This window comes from Semicossyphus pulcher, unplaced genomic scaffold (assembly GCF_022749685.1).
Source record: "Semicossyphus pulcher isolate SPU_LCO1_2020_fin unplaced genomic scaffold, fSemPul1.0.p SCAF_7, whole genome shotgun sequence".
In the NCBI taxonomy this organism is placed as follows: Eukaryota; Metazoa; Chordata; class Actinopteri; order Labriformes; family Labridae; genus Semicossyphus; species Semicossyphus pulcher.
This window is the reverse complement of record NW_027211748.1, coordinates 11529269-11550903: the sequence shown is the minus strand read 5'-3', so window position 1 is coordinate 11550903 and position 21635 is coordinate 11529269.

Sequence of the window (21635 nt, the reverse complement as noted above, 5' to 3'; positions counted from 1 at the left end):
TTGTACCCGTCTCCTCTTTATCTATGAGTGTACACAGGCAAAGTGTGCAGACATGTATTTACACTTTGATAATAAGCAACAGTATGACACCTGCAGGACTGAAAGACATGAGAGGGCATTCATGCTGTTTGCTTTTCAATGCACACTTTTAATGATGCTCTGATTAAGGCCGCTGTAAACCTTTTTCTCTTGGTCTTTAATGTCCTCAGAAACCGTTCACATTATCACAGCTTCAGTTTTCTATTTGAAGCTCGGCTCGTCTTTTATTTTAGATAAGAAAAGGCCTATTCGTTATCAGTGTGTGTCCCTGGCCACCTCCTTCACTCACATTAGCATTGGAGCACGCTTTAAGAGCTTGTCCAATCACTGTGCGCTACATACTGTATCTCAATGATGAAGAGGCTCTTTTTCCTTCTTGCAATAGGCTTAGTGTGAAGCTGACTGCGATGAGGTAAAGTTTTAACTTTCTACAGAGAACTTTGGGTGATGATTTGATACAAACAAGTCTAGGAGTTAAGGTATTTAGGGATGCACTGAAAGATCAGACGCCAATCAAAATCTGCCGATTTGGGCTCTAATTAGGGGATCGTGATCGGCCAATCACCTTTCAAAGTGCCAATCAATCCAGCCAATTGTGTGACGTAAAATTATGAGCCACTTTTCGACCTGCACCAAGCAGATGTATATTTTTTCTGCAGTGACAGCAAAGGCAAATAAAACACTCGCTTGTGCGTGATCAGGGGAGGTTGCTGCAGAGGCGATTGTCATTTGGTTTTGTGTCTTTGCCTCGGACAGAAAACTTCTCACGTTCTGAGGCTGAACCCGCGCTCTGCTGGAATTACCAGTGCCACTTCAGCCAAAGTTGGGCAACATTTATCCAAATGAAGTGATCAGAAGTTAGCAAGATTCATTGAAGCAGGATGCAAGCACTCGCTTTACCAGGACGAAATCACGCAGCATGCGCTCCTCCTGCTCCAGCGGTGCAGCGTCACCGCTCTGTGACCCGCAGTGATCACAGACACAGATGAGCTCCAAAGACGGCAGTCAGTTTTACTCACTACATACAATAAATAGTTAATATTCACACTCTCAACCATCGGGACAGGGGTGTGAATGACTTAAAATCGCTAGATTGGGGGCGCTGGTTTAGCTCAGCTGGTACAGCAGGCGCCTCATGTACAGAGGCTACAGTCCTCGTCTCACTGATCGCAGGCTCGACTCCTAGTCTGCCGATCATTTGGTGCATGTCGTCCCCCACTCTCTACTCCCCACAGTTCCCGTCTCTCATCAGCTGACCTGTCGAATCAAGTCAAAAGCCAAAAAAAAAAATCTTAATAAAATTACTAGATCACACTCAGTTTCCTAATTTATCAAACTGAAGGACGACTTGATATTTTTCAATCGTTGTTAAAAATAAATCCGTCATTGACAGAAGTACAATTAGATGAGATCACCTGCTGCAGGCATTAAACACACGTGAGCCTCTTGTTAAAGTTGTTAAAGTTCCTTGTTTGCACTTGTCTATAATGTACAGCACACTTAATTGTTCTGAACAGTGCAATTATCAGCTGCAATGGCTGATAAACACTAAGATCATAATGTATTAATTTCTCTCTCTCTTATGATTTTTATATTCTTAGAAAGGTTGGAAAACATGCATTTAAATCGGTGATTGGATCGGTGAGCGGCAGATCACTAACAAAAATATGGTTATTGGAATCGGCCCTGAAAATCCTGCTTGTTGCATCACCATGTAATATCTAACACACCTGCTTCTCTCCCTTCCTCAAACAAAACTTCACAGCCCTCTCTGTAGCTGCAGAAACGGCCAACTGGCCAGAATTAACTAATCAATTATAAAGTGACAACGCTGCACTGATTGATTTGCCTTGCAGGATAATTTCCTTTGAGGCCGAAGGATGCTGTAGGTAGTGAGAAAGGTATGCAGATTGTTCGTTAGGTGGATAGCATCAGAAGGCCACAAATGAGGATACATAAACAAGCAGCAGCTTTGTCGTGTTACAAACATCTTTAAGGAGTAGAAAAGTTTTCTGACTGTTAAAATATGCAGCTATCAAACACACCAAACAATCCGCCTTCTGTACACTGTTAATAATGGAAACTGTGTTTCACACTACAGCATCTAACAAGGGAAATGAAATGACTCATTATTTGTGTTATTCACTGATCTTCATTGATTCAGATCTAATTGTTCTGTGGAGAGACAAATAATTTAGAGGGAAAACAGGAAGCGAAAACTCAGGAGGAAGAAACGTAGAAAAACTGTGTAACTTAGAGGCAGATTTTGTGTTTTATATGGCGTAGTAAAATATATATATATAAATACAGTTTCTTCATAATACAGACACAAATATAGACTTTCTTCAACTGTTACAAATACATTTATTTATTTTTTATCCTTCCCAGGGTGAAAACAGAAAATCCAGCATAGTGAACTACCTGCTCAGCATCAAAGTTTATTGATCACACCAACGTGTGTGTCCCCCTGGATTTACCTCAAGAGTGCTTCATCCTCCCCTGCAAAATATCTCTGTGTTATCAAACTCTGTTTTGACCCTCCGGTGGAGAAGCACTTAGTTTGGAACTCACAGTGGTGTGCACCGAGGAGGAAGGAGGCGGCGCCGCATGTTTGCCTTTCTAATTAGTTCTCATAGGAACCCGGCCATTGATTGTTGCAAATGCCCATTGATTTCTAGCAGGGCTCTACACTATCTGACGTCTGCGCTAAATGCCACGGGACGGATGACGTCTGCGTGTCAGCGTTGTCTGTGACATCAGTATGTCTTTTTGTGTTTAAGCGTTTGCATCTGCGTGTGTTTCTGCATATTTATGTGCGCCGGTGTTAAATGAGAATGGCTCCGGGTTGCTGACGAATAGGAAAGTGGCTGCATCCCTTTTGGCCCAGGCAGCCTAATCGAGAAACATCGATCTGGCCGGGGGCAACAGTGTGCTTACTTGCACATCGAGATAGCCAAAGGCTATTGGCAATCTGTTTGTTCTCATAGGATAAAATCACAAGATTTCCCTCTCTGTGGTCTAAACAGATCACTATGTCAGAAGGTCAGAAAGAGTGCTACCATTTATCAGCCAGTCTCGTCCATGTTTTCGGTAGCAGAATGCTGGTCGACACCACAGTTCCCATAAAGACCTGATTTATTCATCAATCAGATATGCTTACATTGCATATGTTGAGATGGAAATATGGCAAATACAAATAATGCTAAGTAAGCATGAAAATTAGACATATTAAACAAGTTGATTCAAAGTAAAAGTGAAAATTAAACACACAAGATCTTTACACAGATGCTTCATACACCAACTAATCACTATGATTATTAAATACTTGTCAAAAACTGTCAAAAAAGTTTCTGGCAAAGGGCTGTGCTCTGCCTAAACAGAAAAGCTGTCATATCAGCTGTAACTCACAGTTCTTGTGTCTCTCTGCTGCTCAGTAACATAACCCGTGTTTAAAACTTGTCGTCTCCTGAATCCAAAACAATTCCAAATAGCAGAAGTGCTGTTCTTTTGTACCACAATGCCTTCATGGACCACCTGATCCTCGCTCTTCTCTCTTTCCTCAGACGTTGAGATCGCTTACCTCGCATACGACACCAAACTGAGGTTAGCTTTCGGCAAGCTGAGGCTTCTTCTTATTAGCAGTATGTTTGCATGCTGAGTGTGAATGTGTGGTGGCACATGTCAATGAGTGTTCAATATGCCTTTTTTGAGCAGCAGTTTAAAAAATGTGACATAGTTAGAAAAGGCAACCAGACGCTCACTCTCTCAGTCTTAACACATATGTATGACATTACCAATTATCAGACATTTTAGCCAGATACTAATTATGTGATTCACACTCTTTGATGTATTTCGAGGTTACCCATCTGAGTATGCCAAGAGCCAGCTTGCCATATCCAGGATGTTGCTTCCAGTCATTTTATTTTTGACTGACTGCGGGGTCAGCCCTACACATGGGTCTGTATGTGACTGACTGACTGACTGAATAACTGACTGAGTGACTGACTAAGTGAGTGACGGTACTTTGAAAACCGTAGAGAGAGAGAGTTGCGACATCGCAATGGCGGATCATGGCGCATATTGGACCTCCACTGACGCGACTCTCTGTCTATACGGCTCTGGATACTTCATTCTGGGAGTAGGCGGGGCTGCTCGTCCGCTGCTCATCCGCTGTCCTCACCTATATCTGCAGCGCGCACCTGCTTTCAAACACGTTGTCATCGGCCTCATAAGGACAGTCCTTGTAACACATTGCCCACAAAAGCGCACGTTGACCTGATGCGGTCAGCCACATGCTAGGATTTGACCTAGTCTTGTTCACTTGAGGTTTGTGATGTGACAGGTATTTCCACTGACTTTCTGAGCATTCTAGTGGCTGCTCAGCTTTGGCCTCTGGTCTCAGAGCACATTAGCCTACACTTCCTGTGTGTTGGGTGTAAGTCAAAGGTGTCATTTTTCATCATTGATTCACTCTGCAAGTTGTAGTGGTGCTTTAAATGGGCCAGTTCCCTGTGGATAAACTGCTTCTCTGCTGGTTGTACCACAATGACTTTTGATGTAAAGTTGTGTTGTAAGAACATGATACCAACAAACGATCTTTTACACGTGCAAATGATGTCACCTCTCTCCTGAGCGTTGCTCCCTGCTCACTGTGGCCTTTGGATTTGTTGTCTCAGCAAACGGCCTTCCATTAATGAGAATTTGCCTGTCATTGTTCCCAGCTCTAGATCCTGTGAGAGGTTTGAATAATGCAACGCTCTCTCCTTAACTTCCATTTGAATATTTATCTGTCCGGTCAGCAGAGAGAGAAAGTGACAGAGACTGAGCGGCGCAGTCTGAGGCAGAAACAGAAGTACAGAGAGGCAAAGGGACAAAAGGTGAGAGAGGGGCGAGAAGAGAGAAAGAAAAATGCAGGAGAGAAAGTGAGGGACACGTCAAGAGACGGAGAGGAAGATAGATAGACGGGCTGATTGTAAGAGAGAGAGGCAAGCAGTGCAGCATCTATATTAGGCCTCCTTAGGAAATCTAATGTGATTTGCTTGGGTAATGAGACAGGCGGCCATTTGTAATTTTCAGTGTTAGGTCAGAGCTCGTCATGCTTTTTCTTTGCTGTGTACCTACATCCCCACCCTGATTACTGAGAGGTACGAGACGTTTATTTTTAGGTGTTTGGCGCATATGTAGACAGACCGTGATGAATGAGGACGCTGCTCCATTGTGGCAGCACACAACAGTAGCGGGATTGACTGTATTGTAAGAAATAATGCCTTCACTACATCACACTGAGAAAAACAGAGCTTTGTTTAGTTTAGTATGAAATTTTTGAGTGTACTTGTGAAGAACTGAAAAGGATGGCAGGAAAAAAATAAGAGTTCTGACAGAGCTGAACAACAAATCTGTTTTGATACAAACATGATGCCACCTTGTTTAAGTTCTTTTCTTAACATTATACAGACAAATTCTAACCAAGTCACAGAATCTGTTGCTGAATCTATCCACTTATTGCGTATCGGCAATGTTCTGTTGGATTGCCTCCACAATCTATGGCAACGTTTTTAGCCAATGTGATGAAAATCTAAGCATTGTGTTAAAGGGGGGGTATTATGCTAATTTCAAGCTTCATATTTCACTCTGTGGTTAGGTCCCAATCCAGGGGCTGCATCCTTCGTAGGCCGTATTTGAAGGCCGACAGAAGCACGTCGAAGGCTGTCCCAATTCAAAGGCTCCTTCAGATGCGGCCGACAAATGCGTCCTCCGTTTCCCCGGCCGCGAAGGATCCATCCACCGTATCCCAAGATGCATTGCACGCCAATTTAAAAGAAATTACCACTTTTATGTGGTCGAGGAATACACTTTAAAATGTAAACGTTTTTGGTTTCAACTCAATCGAATAGCTAGCCTTAAACATGTTTAAGAAAACGAAAGGGCCCTTGAAACAAATTAGCTTTAAATAATAGGTTAACTTACTCACGATAGTTATGCTAGCTAGATAGCCTGCTAGCTACCTGTTGCTAGGCGACAGGAGCTGGGTTTGGTGACGCAAGGGTAGACCAGACTGTCTCATCATCATATTTTCTCAAGAGAGAAACTAGAGGTAATGACTAAAATGTGGTGATTTGTTATTGACTAAAACTGGACTAAAATGTTTTGAGTTGTTGTCGCCTAAAACTAGACTAAAACTATAAAGCGTAAAAATGGATCTAAAACATATTCCTCTAACGTCTAAGACTAAAACTCTGAAATTGCTGCCAAAATTAACAGTGATGGAAAGGAAGTCCTTTTTCGCCCTGAAAAGTTGTCCGTCGCTCCCAGAGGCTGTAACGGTCTGACGATGTCTGCTGGGTTCCGAGATTGGACAAAATCTGAACATGCCTAGGCATGATGCTCGTGTCAGTGACCATCTCCACCACTCCCCTGTGAATCTTGTTCATTCAAAGGACCAAAAACAATTATTATTATTATTATTATTATTTATTATTTTTTATATTTAAACCATGTACAACTAAATGTTGCGTTAACAGTTGTAATGTAATATTTAGTTAATGGTTAAGGGTACACAGCATTTCATTAGCTACTCATGGTTGTCTAGCAGAGCTAATTCTGTTGAATTGTTGAGGTTGACCATAAAGCACTGTGGTTAGTGGGACACAGAGAGTTGACAGCGTGGTCAGTGGGGCACAGACTAACACAGAGATTGGGGTCAGGACAGTATATTGACCATTCTCAGAAGGCCAATAGATCAATAATTGAAACGAAGCCTCATGAGCCCGACACCAGTTTCCATCCATGCGGACGTCTGATTTAATTCCATCTTTGTGTCCTTGTTCGGCAGTGAAAGAAATGCACATCATACTGGTGTTCATTCTGCAGCAGCGCTGGCATTGGCCTGTCTTTGCCATTTTCTTCAGTTGTGCCAAATAGATCTGAAAAGTTGTAACTCAAAAAGTGTTTCTCAGTTAAGTTTCTGTGAAGAGCACAGAATATGATTTAAGCTTCCTTCTCGAGGGCAGAATAACAACGCAGCTCCAGCAGAATCACTCTCACTATAAATCTAGTTAAAAGTGGAGACCTTTCTGTAACTCCCATGTTGCTGTCTACTTTTACCTCCCATTAAACCTTAGTTTAGGACTTCTCTCATATCCCTTTGAGGACAGGTACTGTAATTCATCAGCTTTAATTTCACAGCTACTTTAACAATCTACGTCCGCAAACTACTGACATAAAGATCTTTTTGCCTTCTAAGCGTCCGTTGAGGTCTTTCTTTTTCTTGCTTTCAGCCTCGCTTTCTTCTCTGCCTTTCTTCGCTCCCCTTTTTTGCTCTGAGAAGACAAAGTCGAACGGCCCAATAGCGTTTAATTGCTGTGGTTTTTATGTGGTCGGCTGAGAAGTAATAGCCACTCAGCACTTCTGTCTACAAGATAGATGCTGCCGGTGCTTGTCTGGGAGTTGGTTGCAGCGTGGGAGCACACCCACCGGCTCCAGGAAGTGCAGGTGAAGTAATAAAAGAAAATGGTTTGCTGGGGGGTAAAAAAAAAAAAAATCCCACAATGGATTTCATTTCCTTATTGGAAACAAGTCATTCAGGGTCACGCACACTACAACATGCACACATACGGATACACAATTACACATCCACATAGACACACGCTCACAGAAAGGGGTCAGAGGGGGGCAGCAACTTGTTAGCAGCAACCATTCGCTGTGACCGGTCCAATAATGCAATCTGCTCTTGCTGTTGAACAGGCCACCATATGGAAGCGGTCGCAGGGTGACTCACACCGAATCAAAAATGGAAACAGCAGGAAACAAAAGGATTGCTGGGCTCCCTCCTGTATTGAGCCCTGCTCTGGTGCAACAGAAAGGACAAAATCCTATTATTTCCTAGGCCCAAAACATTACAATAACATGAGCCTCTGTGCAGTACCTCTGCTGTTTGGCTTTATAATAACATATCACCCTTTTTAATGCCAGTCATTACACAGTGCAGCCTCAAAATATCCAAGTATAGCTGTCATTTAACAGCCTTTCAGTTTATCTGCTCAATGACAAATAATGGACTCATATAAAATGTGCTAATGCAGATGTAATAATAAATGTTTTTTATTAAAAATAATTAATAATTTGCAACTTGTATGATGTGTACAGTGTAAGTGGGGACTCTAAATTGCAGGTAGGTGTGGGTGTGAAAGGTTGTCTGTCTCTATAGCTGTGTCCCAATCCAGGGGCTGCAGCCTTCGAAGGAGGTGGATGTCCATGGTGGATGCTCCATTCGCAGCCTGCGTAGACCGTTAAAGCCGAACAGAAATGAAACAGTTTTGTCAACCTTTTCTTACCCAAACGCAGCTCCTGTCGCCTAGCAATGGGTTGCTAGCGGGCCAACTAACTAGCTAACATCGAGTAAGTTACGCATAAAAGTCCACCATTTCGTTTGAGTTGGCGTGCAATGCAATCTCGGGATACGATGGGCCGCGAAGGATCCATCGGGTGCATCCTTCGCCCGGGAAATGGAGGACGCACAAGTCTGCCGCATCTGAAGGAGCCTTCAAATTGGGACAGACTTCAGCTTGCATCTGTGATGCAGTCAGCCTTCAAATACAGCCTTTGAAGGCTGCAGCCCCTGGATTGGGACACAGCTTATGTGTCAGCCAGTCCAGGATGCCAGTTAATGGATATTAAAGTAACATAAAGGCTACCAACTGCCCACTGCCAATGCATCTTTAGCCTGACATGAAAGAAAATGTTCATTAAAGCAGCAATGAGAAAATTTCAAATTGTGTTGATTCCGGCGCCCCCTTTGGACAAAAGTGGTACACCTGGTGCCATACGGATCTTGATCTGGATAATGTTTGAATTTGGTTTAGAAGGAAGTGAAAGAAGGAGCAATTTGTGGATGCTATTATCCTTTTTAAACACAGTTTGTTGTAAGATGCTTAGTGATGAGGTTATGTGTCTATAACATGACAGGAAAACCATGTTAACCGTTTCAGTAGAGTTTAAACACCTCGTTTAGTCTGTTGCGGCCAGTTGATTTGGTTGCTTGCTCATAGTAATTTTGAAGCTAAAATTCTCTTGTAATCTTTTGTCTTCACAGTCAAAGCCAACAGTTTGGTATAGCTCTGTAGCAAGGCCAACATAAAATTCTCGTAGTAAGCCGGTTGTTTTACAATAATGTCCACTGTGACCTACAAGGACAGCACACGACCAAGTCTGCCAACGTATTTCATAAATAAAATAGACATATTACACACCTGTCGGGAGGGAAGAGGGAAGTTTTTCATGTCTCTACTCGTGCTCCGTTATTACCTATACTTTCTTTGCTTATCCTGCCCTTTTCATGCAAGCGTAGTGTGCATGAAGAACTGGCTGCAAAGGTAAACATTGGCTCCTCCTGTCTGAGTTTAATTTGCAGTATTGGTATTTGGCTTTTTGGTGACAGAAATTAAGTATAACTATATATTCATGGTCTACCGTCTCTGTTTTGCCTGTGTAGATCATAGCAAGACATCAGTATAAAGTTAGTTTGATAACCAGTTAAAAGCTCCTCATAGTCGCTTTAAGCAACATGCAGCACTTTGTAAGTTAAAACTTGTGAAGCCTTTAAACTGTAAGAGACTCTTTTATTATGCTCTGTGTGGTGCAACATCACAGGGTTTCTATTAGGAAATAAACAACACTTTATCAATTCTGTGCAAATGTTATGTTGTTACTACATCCTGTTATGTTTATTTCACATAAAGAAGATATCATTTTATATTTAGCTTCAAGTGAAAGGGACGTTTCATTGAACCAGCCGCTGCAATCATATCACAATGCAAAGGCTTCCTGAGAGCCCTGCTGAGAGAACAAGACGTCTGATGTAAAGAAACACATGCTGTACACGGCAGCAGGAAAGGGCTCTAAGAAAACGTAAGCTTGGCTACATACAGAAAACATCATCGACATCCTGGGAGATAATTAAGTATGGATCAGAGTAAGTTATGTGATTACCTCGGAACCGAACCATGTCAGAAGTTCACTGAAGAGTTTAATTGCTCTCCCTGTGATTGGATTTTGTTAGTCTCACCACACGATAGAAATTCAAAATCTTGAGCCCATGAAAAAGCAATTACTTGCTTTACTGCTGAACTGTTAAGAGGCTCTCATTATCTAGTTAAAACCTTTCACAATTTTGATTCAGCGGAAGCTTTAATTTGCTTTATTTACTCTCACACTGTGCGCACGTTATTCTTCTTCTGTGGATAAGAGGCGCTAAAAGGCAGGCCGTGAGTTTCTGACATTTGTGAAGTGCTGTACTCGAATGTTCTGTAAACACTTCTGCCTCTGTTTTGCTGCTTTTTTTTTGTTTGCAGCTGCTTGGCTGAAATTACGGTGACTGCATTCTAAATAATTGCTTTAAACAGCCGACAGCCCCGTATTCTTGAATCATTGTAAATAATGATGCATAGAGATGTGATGTTTTACAAGCTAAACGTGGCGTTAGTTATCCCACAGACAAATTACCTGAGTTGTTACTTTTTGTCTGTAACATGCACACCCCGACTGTTAAGGTTTCAACAATTTAAGCAATTATTGTTTTAATTAAAACACCCAGTACAGTGTTAATGCATCACCAGTCACCACTGTCAGTGTCATTGTTGTGACACAAGAAAGCTCATTACGCTGCATCCTTTCAACAGACTGCAAACTGACTCTGTTACTGACACTGCTGTTAATCTGCCTTCAGTCAATGTTGAGTTATTAACTCATGAAAAAGCTGGAGTCATACAAGACTTAACTCCAGGGCTGCGTGATATTGGAGAAAATGTTGCGATTATTTGACTTGATTTGATTCAGCGACACTGATACCCACATGAAAAAAAATGGAGAGAATTCAGGTGGAGCGCCACGTTTCCTTCAAATAATACAAATAGACAAAAGTCTCACTTCCTGTCAGCACACACAACCTCACGCCGTGTGTGCGCTGCAGGTGTAGCCGCTAGGGATAGACCGATTATCGGCCGGGCCGATTATCGGCATTTTGACGTATATCGGCATCGGCCTTTTTTTATTTATTATTATTTTTTATTTATTTTTTTTTATTATTATTATTATTTTTTTTTTTTTAATCCGACGGCCGATAAGAGATCAATTTAAAACTGGGTTATTTTGGCTCTGATGCATATGCTTAAAGGCATTTAAACAAAGTTAAGTGTTGGAGTTTGTATTATTCAAAATTTTGACACCAATATTTTCACTTTTACTGCAAATGAATATTGGCTTCAAATATCGGTTATCGGCCTCCTTGAGTACTAATAATCGGTATCGGTATCGGCCCTGAAAAAAACATTACAAGTAAACACTGTGCTGCACGTCTGCTCCGTGAACTGTCTGTTTATGTAACCACAACGGTAACCAGCACCAGGATGAGGCGTCGCTCATAACGGGAATACTCTCACTTATATGCTACCTCTGCAGCAATATCGCATGCGTTTTACTAGTTGACAGGCAGGTGACGCACAGACTCTGCAGCTCAGCGGTCAGTTCACTCTGTAGTCTGGTGAAGAGCTGCACTAATTTGATATAAGACTTTTCTAGTAGATTACTGATGGTAAAAAGAGAAACTGGTTTGATTGTTGAACCATATATCGTTCAGCCCTACTCAACTTAAAGCAACATCTAAGAGGCTCTGATTTTAGAGTTTTTAGTTTTAGCGAGTTTACTTTAAAGGCCTAGTTATAGCTCAGTCTAACTGTGGGACTCCTGCATGCCTCCTGGGGCTTGACATAGATTCTTCTCTTTTTTCCTCCTAAAGCACCACTTACATATGGACCCTTAGTGCAGGAAAATAGAATATTTAATGAATCACTGTAATGATACAAACGCTGCAGTGTAATCCTTTTGCATTGTTTCCAAAATGTCCACAGCAGCGAGTCGGGACATCACTCCTGCTTTGCTAATTAAATCCAAACCCAGATTTTTGTCACACAAACAGCACGATATTGTAAATGAGTCGAGCGAAAATGATTCCAACAAGCAGCAAACACAAGAACAGGACAGCTACAGGACACGTAGAACAAAAGACTCCTCTATTCCTGAATGTTTCTCTTGTTTTATTTAATACTGCTGAATTAAATATTCAGATACTCTTCTGTAGTGTGCTTCATCCACAAACTATTACAGTTTCCTCTGATCCCAGTTTACGATGCAAGAGACAACTTTCTTTTGTTGCACATCATCCACTTAAGTCAGTTTTCAGCTGCTGATATTCCTCTTTCTGGGCCCATCCGGTTGTGGCAGTTCACCAGTGAGTCTGGTTCTGCTCGAGGTTTCTGCCTGTTAAAAGGGAGTTACTCTTTGCCACTGTTGCCAGGTGCTCGCTCGTTGAGTTGCTCTAAATACTACAACAAAGAGAATGACCAGACCTGCTCTTTTTGTTGTGATTTGGCGCTATAGAAATAAGAATTGACTCATTGGTTTATTGATTGGTTTTCTCTTTCATACATTCATTCATACTTACATTCACTCATTTGTCACTTAGCTGCTACTGTATGTTAGGCTGAAGCCCTCCATGAAAAACACAGCTTCCTAATCCATGTCAATGAGGCCCATCAGCGATTCCACCCTGTAAGGTTGGATCTAACCTCGATGATAAACAATAAAATAATTGGTGCGTTGGGAACTTAACAGCATTGCTAAATCCTGTCTTAAGGCTGGCCCACAACAAAAGATGTTGAAAATGAGAGACCACACACATGACGACAAATAATGGTTGATTTAACAGTTTTGTTCCTATAGTGTGAGGAGAGCACGAGCACTTTCAGAAGGGGGGAATGACGCCCAAAATCCACTTAATTATCTTGAAGTCTGTACCCTGCATTAGAGTGAGACTGCACTTCTCCCCTGTGTTTCGTCGTCTGAAAAGCCTTCAAACTTATGGATCTGTTTCTCAAATTAGACTTACTGTCTTGCATTCTATGTCTCGTCTGTACCTAAAGTACGACGCCTTCACCAACCCAGCCTTTGCTTTCTGTCTCCCAGCTCCTGGCACTGATGTGTGGAAGTTCCACCCTCAGACTTCAGCTACCATAATTGGCATCTGGGTTATTTTTTTCTTTGTTAGACATAAGCCTTCAGTTGTTTGCAAGCCCAGATCTGATGACACCTTATGTGCTGGATGAAAGTAGATGTGCACAACTTCCTTGTTTCTGTGATTCACGGCGCAGGTTGTTCACACAGTACCTCGCCTTCGGTCGGGGGAAACATTAAAGCATCCAAAGCCCTCAGCTGGGGCTACTTATTCCTGGTAACTGTAGTGATTTGTGCAAGAGGCAGCTATTTGTCCTAGTTGAGCTGGCAGCGCGGCAGCTATCCTACATGGAAAACAGCCCCTGGTGAAAATGACTTTCCATTACTTGTGACCCCATCTGTAAATGACGCTCCCTGCTGATTGGATAATTCACAACCTTACATATGAACCGGACCATTTTTTCCTCCTACAAGATAATGGAGGCTCAAGCTGTGACCCCACAATGCAGAAAACCCTCCCTAAAAATAGAATAATGTATTCGTCTTTGTGTCTGGATGTTAAGATGATGGATGATGTTCAGGGCAGCCGTGTGCTTCCTCAGCCTCCGTCTCAGGAACCACACGTATAAAACGCCGTCGTCTCACAGTCGTTATCTTGTCATATTTGTCTTTTTTTGTGTGTTCTTGTCTGGATAATGACTGTATTTATGCGTAGTCAGCATCTCAGAAGATGTATTGATGTCGTCATTAGAGTGCAATGAATGGGAGAGCGTGGTCGAATTGATTGCTGTAGAGATGCTTCTGAAAGAGACTTGCTTCATTACGTAACACACAAATCAATAGTCTCAGAATAACAAATTATCTTGTATCAAGTTACGTGCTCGGAGCTATCTGTCATAGTTTGTCAGCGTGTGTGCGCATGAGTACATGTGTGGCTTGTTCATTCAGCTGAGAGCACCCAAGCAAAATTTAGTGTCATAACAAAGTAAAAGAATCAATGCAGAAGCACTCGTGATCTCTGTTCTCCGCCTAACAAATATCACTGAAGCAAGATGACAGCTCGGTTGGAAGAGCTAAAATAAACACCAGACGAAAGAGGAGCGAGTCCACGTTTTTCATCTGTTTTTCACAGGAGAACATTTATGTATTTAGAATCTGAGTTGTTGGCTGAATCGTCGGGTCAGATTCATGAGCCGAGATGCGTCTGTAACCGGGCCAGACTGGCTGACATCACGTCCCGAGGACAGAGACAACTCAAGGTAGTTGCGAGCTCATGAGTCACACGGCGTGTTCTGTGTCTCAAAGTGTTATCCTTAAACTAGTGGTTCAAGTCAAAATAGAACGAGTGAAGAGGAAGTAATTGCAGCATTTACAAATAATGGAGTCAGTCCAGCACGAGTTTACTCAATAGCATCAGGCAATACAACCTTGTCATTAAGTGTACTTAGATGTAATGACAGCATCGTGTGCCAAAGTAAAGTGGGAGTTCATGTTCTTGGTAGTATGGATACAAGAGAATTTCCCTTGTGGCAATGAAGTTGTGAAAATAGCGGATATTTTACAAGATTCATCATTGCCATCATTTTTGTAAAATGCATATTGCTGCATTGCAAAATGCATTTATTGTGGCAGACAGTAAACAGCACACCAGATATCATCTTAATGGACAAGAGAAGACAGTGTGAGTAGATGAGGCTGGCTCGGAATGGAGGCACCAGTAACGATAGACCAGTGTTACTTTCGTTCACAAAACTGTTTTCCATGACGAAGACGAGACGTTGCTCGAGCTAGAAATAGATCATTGATAATAAAAACTCTGACGACACGTATGTTTTGTTTTCATGGGCTGCGGGACATTTAAAATGTGTATCTTCCTGTGCGTCAAATCTGTCTGTCAAAATACAAGCAATGCAGTCCTGTAACTGGCTAACGGCTATCACCAAGGTGGTTGATAACTTTCCCTGTGCTGACCAGGCTTTCTGTTTCAGGCTCTGTGCAGGCAAGTTATCTGCGTTATTTGACGCTTCTTCTGCACAAAAAGAAGCGATCACCGGCCGTCTGCTTCAGTCAGACTGCTTAAATGAGAAGTGATGATGAAAAGTAATCTTTAAACGTGGTGTCTTCCTCGTTCATTTACTGCATGGATGATCTGCTGAAATTCAAAGTCTTAATTTTACCTTAATTTTACTTCTCTAGAGAGAAAACGTTTTGACTAAAGGTAATGACTAATGACTAATGTGATGACTTTTTATTGACTAAAACTGGACTTAAATGTTTTGAGTTTCCATCGACTAAAACTAGATTAAAACTATAAAGGGTAAAAGTGACTAAAATGTGAGTAAAACTAAAAACCATTTTGGTCTGAAGACTAAGACTAAATCTAAAATAGCTACACCGATGCTCTCAGTAGTGAAAATATTCTAACTGCCAGAATTTGCCACCAAATGTTACATATTTCCCCCAACAATGTGCTAGCAATTTTGCCATCTTGCCATTCTATGTTTCTTTTTCCCGTGCCATCAAAAAGGTATTGCCTGTCTTCCATGCCGTCTGCCTAAATCAATAACTAGCATTACTTTGATGTTTTGTCGGTCAGCATCCTAGTTACATGAGTCTGGGTAAACTCTTCTTACTCTCATCATGTGCTAAGTGAATTTGGACTCCTGCTGCTTTGTGCTGCTGATAGCTCACGCAGAGCAGACACAGTTCATAATGTAGCATCTGTTGTGAGATGATTTGTGGATGTCACGGTTTAAAAAAGCAGAACGCAGATTTGGGTGGTGGTCCAGTGATGTAATTTGTGTGTCCTAAAACAGTGTAAAACCGAAGCACAGACCCACATGCTGTTCATAGCACGTGGTATGTTTATAAAGATACTACAGTATTTTTGTTGTATTAGAATTCAAAACTACGTACTCCCTCTACACAAAGTATATCCCTAACTCTACCACATCCCATACATATTGAATTTAGTACTGAGAGAGAGCGACCAACCGCACATGACCCCCCTGAGACCCATCCTGGCTTAAATAAGAATCTGCATTCAAACAGATGACTGTTAAACGTATGAAAAGATTCCAGGAAATCACTGAAACATGCAGAGTTGATTCACCCGTTTTGCTTGAATAACTGAGGTAATAGAAAAACTTTTATCAAAGCCCTCTCTTACTTTCCAAACGCAGGATTGCTCATCGGCAAGCAGAGCCATCTCCAGAGATTACTGAGAGTCTGTTTTTCAAAAGACAAGATTAGAGTTCATACGCTGCACTCACAGCTGAACATGCTTCTGTCTTCCTCTGGTAACTTACCGTCTATTTAGGGATCGGCTTCAGAACAGATTTAAGCCATACGGCAGGACTAATTTCAAAGTCAAAAATAGCTTTAAACTAGAAAATATTAGTGAAGTATGCCTGTGCTTTTAATTTGTAGATCATCACATCAAACAACAGCTTATAGAACTTCAGAAGTTTTACTCAAAGACCCTCCACTGTCAGGTTCTTTTCTTGATAAATCTTTAGGCTTTAGAAATTAAGGCACTCCGGTCTCTATCTAGTCATATTGGCTCTGAACTTAAAGCTACTGTGAGGAGTTTTTCCACTGGTTATGAAACACACTGAAATTAATTTTGATAACTCTATATGACCTCTAAAAGCAAACCAGACCATCAGCAACAAGATTGATTATTTCTATATAGTTAATTTTAATGCCTGAAACTGCTGGCGGGGGATGGGAGGTGTCAGACAAAGCGATTAACCGCACCCTGACATTGGCTCAAATATTTAAAGTGGGTGATACATATGTTAAAGAAAGCATGATAAGACTTTTAGTTAAAAACAACAACTTAAGCATGGACTGAAGCTATCTGGCACCATAATAATCTTAAAAGAGATAAGAGGTACTGCTTTGTCCACAGGGGTCGCTAAAATCAACACAAACCAAAAGTTTTTACCATTGTGGTGGCAATTTCTGATGGTGCTATCAATGAAGTTCAACAAAGTTGTCTTTTTATGTAATTTATTGCCGAATAATAGAATATGAGTATAAGCAGTTCACAAGTCGAGCGTGGGTCAGACCAGTACTACACAGAACGTAGCTGTCTAGCTGACTGGCACAAGCTGTGTCCCAATCCAGGGGCTGCAGCCTTCGAAGGAGGCGGCCCACGGAGGATGCTCCATTCGCAGCCTGCGTAGACCGTTAAAGCCTGACTGAAATGAGACCCTTGCGTCACCAAGCGGCGCTCCTGTCGCCTTGCAACAGGTAGCTAGCGGGCTAACTAGCTAGCATAACCAACGATGAGTAAGTTAACCTAATATTTAACGGCCCTTTCGTTTTCTTAAACATGTGTAAGGCTAGCTATTCGATTGAGTTGAAACCAAAAACGTTTACATTTTAAAGTGTATTCCTCGGCCGCGTAAAAGTCCGACATTTCATTTGAATTGGCGCACAATGCATCTCGGGATACGGAGGACGCATTTGTCAGCTGCATCTGGAGGAGCCTTTGAATTGGGACAGCCTTCGACGCGCTTCTGTGACGCAGTCGGCCTTCAAATACGGCTTTTGAAAGCTGCAGCCCCTGGACTGGGACACAGCTAGAATCTCAGAGTGTATGTTATACATTACAGAAAGAACTCCCTCGCACAAAGACAAAGCAAGGTGTTATTGTTATGACTTTAGCTGAGGTGCCTGACCATACCCAGACAAGGCCACTAACTATATCTCTCCTATACAGAGGAGCAACAGTAAGTCATGCACAAGACCCTATCTAAGATCTAAAATGATCATATGCATGCTTCATTAAAATAACCGTAGCTGATTATTAACTATATAATATTAAAGAATTTAAATCATATGATCAAACAGCATAACATTAAAATGTCCTTCACAGCCATCATTATATATTCGGAGCCTGAAATGTCGGAGTGCTGCTTTCTAACGCTGCTTTATTTGGAAGCTTCCTGGGACCTAATTTACTAAATTCCTGCCAGTATTGTTTTTAGATTAACATTTTTACCTGCTCAAAATGCAACTTTCACTCATGGTTAAAGTCCAATTTACATAACTTTTTTTTGCAAATTTAGAAATGTTTTCCCGTTGTTGTTTTTGTTGCGCACCCAAAGAACCCTTTTCTCTCTATTTATCACTGCACAGCCTCTAATTCCTGATTCCACTAAGGTTCTGTGTTTTTACGTCTGTCTGACTGCCTTAGTAAGAGTTCTGTGCTGAAGAAAATTGGCCAAAATGGCTTTAAATGGAGAAGTATTTACTCAATATATGTCTAAGTGTTTGCTTACTGTCTGAAGGTCAACAAGGATACATCTGTGTGTGCATTACTGTGCGCTTTACATCTAGCTGGGTATAATTTCAGGGTTTGATAGAATCTAATTATTATTAGCTAGTGAAAGAATCTCATTGCCTCATAAAATCTTTATTTAATCAAACGCTCCGACTGTCAGAAAGTGTTCTCCAAGCAATTTCAGCGTTTAGTGGAAGCCCAGTTGGCTGTTTCCCTTCAATATAGAGAAATGCACAGGCTTGTTATATCCCGCAGGTCTGCATCGCTTATCATGTTCCCACTGGAGAGAGATTCAATAGGCATTGATTGAGTGGCGCTCTCCACCTCTCTCTCTCACGCTCTCTTCACAATCCCCGTCATCCTCCTGGATATCCGCAGCCAGACCTGCAGCTCTAACCTCTCTGCACCGCTCTGACCCGGACTGTGCCGTCTTTAAAGGCGGATGATTGTGTGTGTGTGTGTGAGAGAGAGAGATGCAGAGAGAGACCAACTGAGCGGAGGAAGTGTGGACACTGTGTGTATTATAAGGTGTGTAATATGCAGTGTATGTGTGTGAGTGGATGTGTGACTGTGCCAGTGCAAAAAGAGAGCAAAGTGACACTCTGAGTCTCTTTCTCTGCACACAGTGAGATCAGGTCTCACCACACACACACTAAAGCTTCTGTGCAAAGCGTTTTGTTGTATTCAGAATTAAGTAGGAGGTTTGCACGACATTTTCTCAACCGAATTTTAAAGTTGACCATTATTTTTCTGCTCTTTATAATTTCTGTGTTAGTTGGTCTTTGTTACTACTTACTGTATCTCAGAAGAAAATCATAATTTATGCACATTTCTGTCCACTATGATGTGCAAATATATGAAGTTCAGCACAATAATAAACCAATGCCAGTGTTATTAAACCAATGCAAAACAAGATGACATAAGACCGTCGGTTGAATCTCACGCTGACCAAATGGAAATCTAAATGGAGATATTGAATTTATGTATGTTTCATGTATTAATTGAAAGAACATTACAGTGTTATTGATCCTCAGGGATTACATCATGGTCTCCGTTGTCCACTGGCCATCCAATCATCCATCCATTATCTATACCGCTTATCCTGTTCAGGATCACAGGCTGGCCTATCCCAGCTGTCATTGGGCGAGAGGCGGGCTTACGCCCCTAGTCAGTCACAGGGCTGACACACAGAGGCAGACAACCTCTCACGCTCACATGCACACCTACGGGCAACTTTAGAGTCACTAATGAACCTACCCGTGTGGGAGGAAGCCGGAGTACCCGGAGGGTGAGAACATGCAAACTCCACACAGGAAGGCCCACTTTGTCCGTACCAGGATTCAAACTAGGAACCTTCTAGCTGTGAGATGAGCACGCCATCCAATCAGAGGACGCTAAACTGTTCAATCAGAGCGCAACTGATTTTAGCATGTGTGTTCCTGTTACTTTGATACAGTGGCCGACAACAGGTTTATTATTAATGGGAGAGAGGGAGACGGGCCTCCTGAAACACACCTGCAGCCTGTCAAATTATTTGTGATTATTTTGCAGGCTCGAAATCTTTTCGGCAATTATTTGACTCTAAACATTCTTTATTTACATCTTGAATCACTTTAAATTGCACTCAGTCCCATTTTGAAACACCAATTTCTGAAACACTTTGAGTGTGCTCTTCCACTTCCTTAATGTGCATGACAACAGGTGGAAGGAAACTCACTTGCTGTATAATGACGGTTGTTTTTTTTAAAGATAGATGTGTCATTACCGCCTAACCAGTCACCGTGTGCTTTGACAATATGGAAAAGGGGATTGATTGATTGATTCCATGTAACACCGTCAGACGACATGTAGTCATGATTTTTTTCTGTGTCCTTGACAACAACAGTGATTTACTCTGCTGATGGTAAGGTTGTAGACTTTCAAAGTGCCGCATGATGCTCATAGAAACATTTGTTTCAAACATCGTTTATAATACACTCCTGATAATGACGATTTGAACAAAGCACTACTTTACTGTGCCCTGCTGATAATTGGAATTACAAGGTACATTTATTACATGAAGGAAATATTAAGTGAGAAGAACAGTGCCTTAATGATATGACAGCTATCGTTAATGGCGTTGGTTTTCCGCACATATCACACGATAACAGTTTGCACGCAGATGAGCCAAACTCACACATACAAAGCTGTGTTAAAACGCTGTATTATTTCTACTTTATGCAGTGAAATTGAGGCTGTTACGTTAAGGTGTTGTTTGCTGTACATATTGAAGTAAAATAGCAGCCAGAGGAAAGACATATTTTTGTAATAGCACCTACAGATTGCTTCGCTGTTGGCAGGAGAAACACAGTTTGCACCTTTGAATGTAGACTCTCATGTCTGTCCTGAGAAACCAAACACTATTAAATATCACACATTTAATTCTAAGTCCTACATATTGTTATAATGTCTCTGCTGTGAAAGTGAATGTGGCTTTAAATCCGAAGCATTTACCCGCACAAAACGTCTCACAAAGTGGCCGTGACAAGTCCAATGACCGGAGCATTGACCTCCGTCTGCCACTCAGTGATATAAAAGCACTCTGAGGAGCCGATCCCGAGAAGAACAGAGAGACAAACAAGAGAAGAGTCGCTGTTCATCCTGTAGGTGAGGAGACCTTTCAGTGCTGTAAATATGGTAGCTTTTTGTTACTGTGTTAATTGAACAAGCTGCTGGCATTTAGGTTTTAATTACAGTTTTGGCATGAGGGTAAGTCTAACAGGAGCCTGCAGCCTGCCAGATAAATGATTTTGTTCCTATATTTAGTATACATGATCAATTACAGTTGTGACAGTGTTATTTTTAATCAAAAGAACATTCATTATTGAAATTGTACATTACACATTACAGGTACATTATGGAAGTTGAAACGGCTTGGATCAATATAGATCTTCCATTACCTTAACACCTGTGTGCTTTATTCTATTGATCGCCGCTCCAAGGCTTTTACTTTGTAACCTGCGATGATAAAAGATTGATTTACAGGCTTTTAATTTGTTATTTGACGTGCGGATTGTCCGCGGATGTGCTCTATCAACACTCCCACTCGTTCTCTTGTTCCGCGTGCACCTTTGTCGACTTTCTCTCAGGCTGTCTGTCACCTCGTCTCTGTTTCTCTGCTCGTCTCTGTGGGATCGATTAGTGTCATCATTCGCTGTCGAAACATGAAGGCTGAGCGATGCAGAAAGTTTTTCTTACTTGAGTCCAGTGGTGTTATGTAGGCCTGTAAGTCTTTTATGTGCGTTTCTCACTGTGCTGT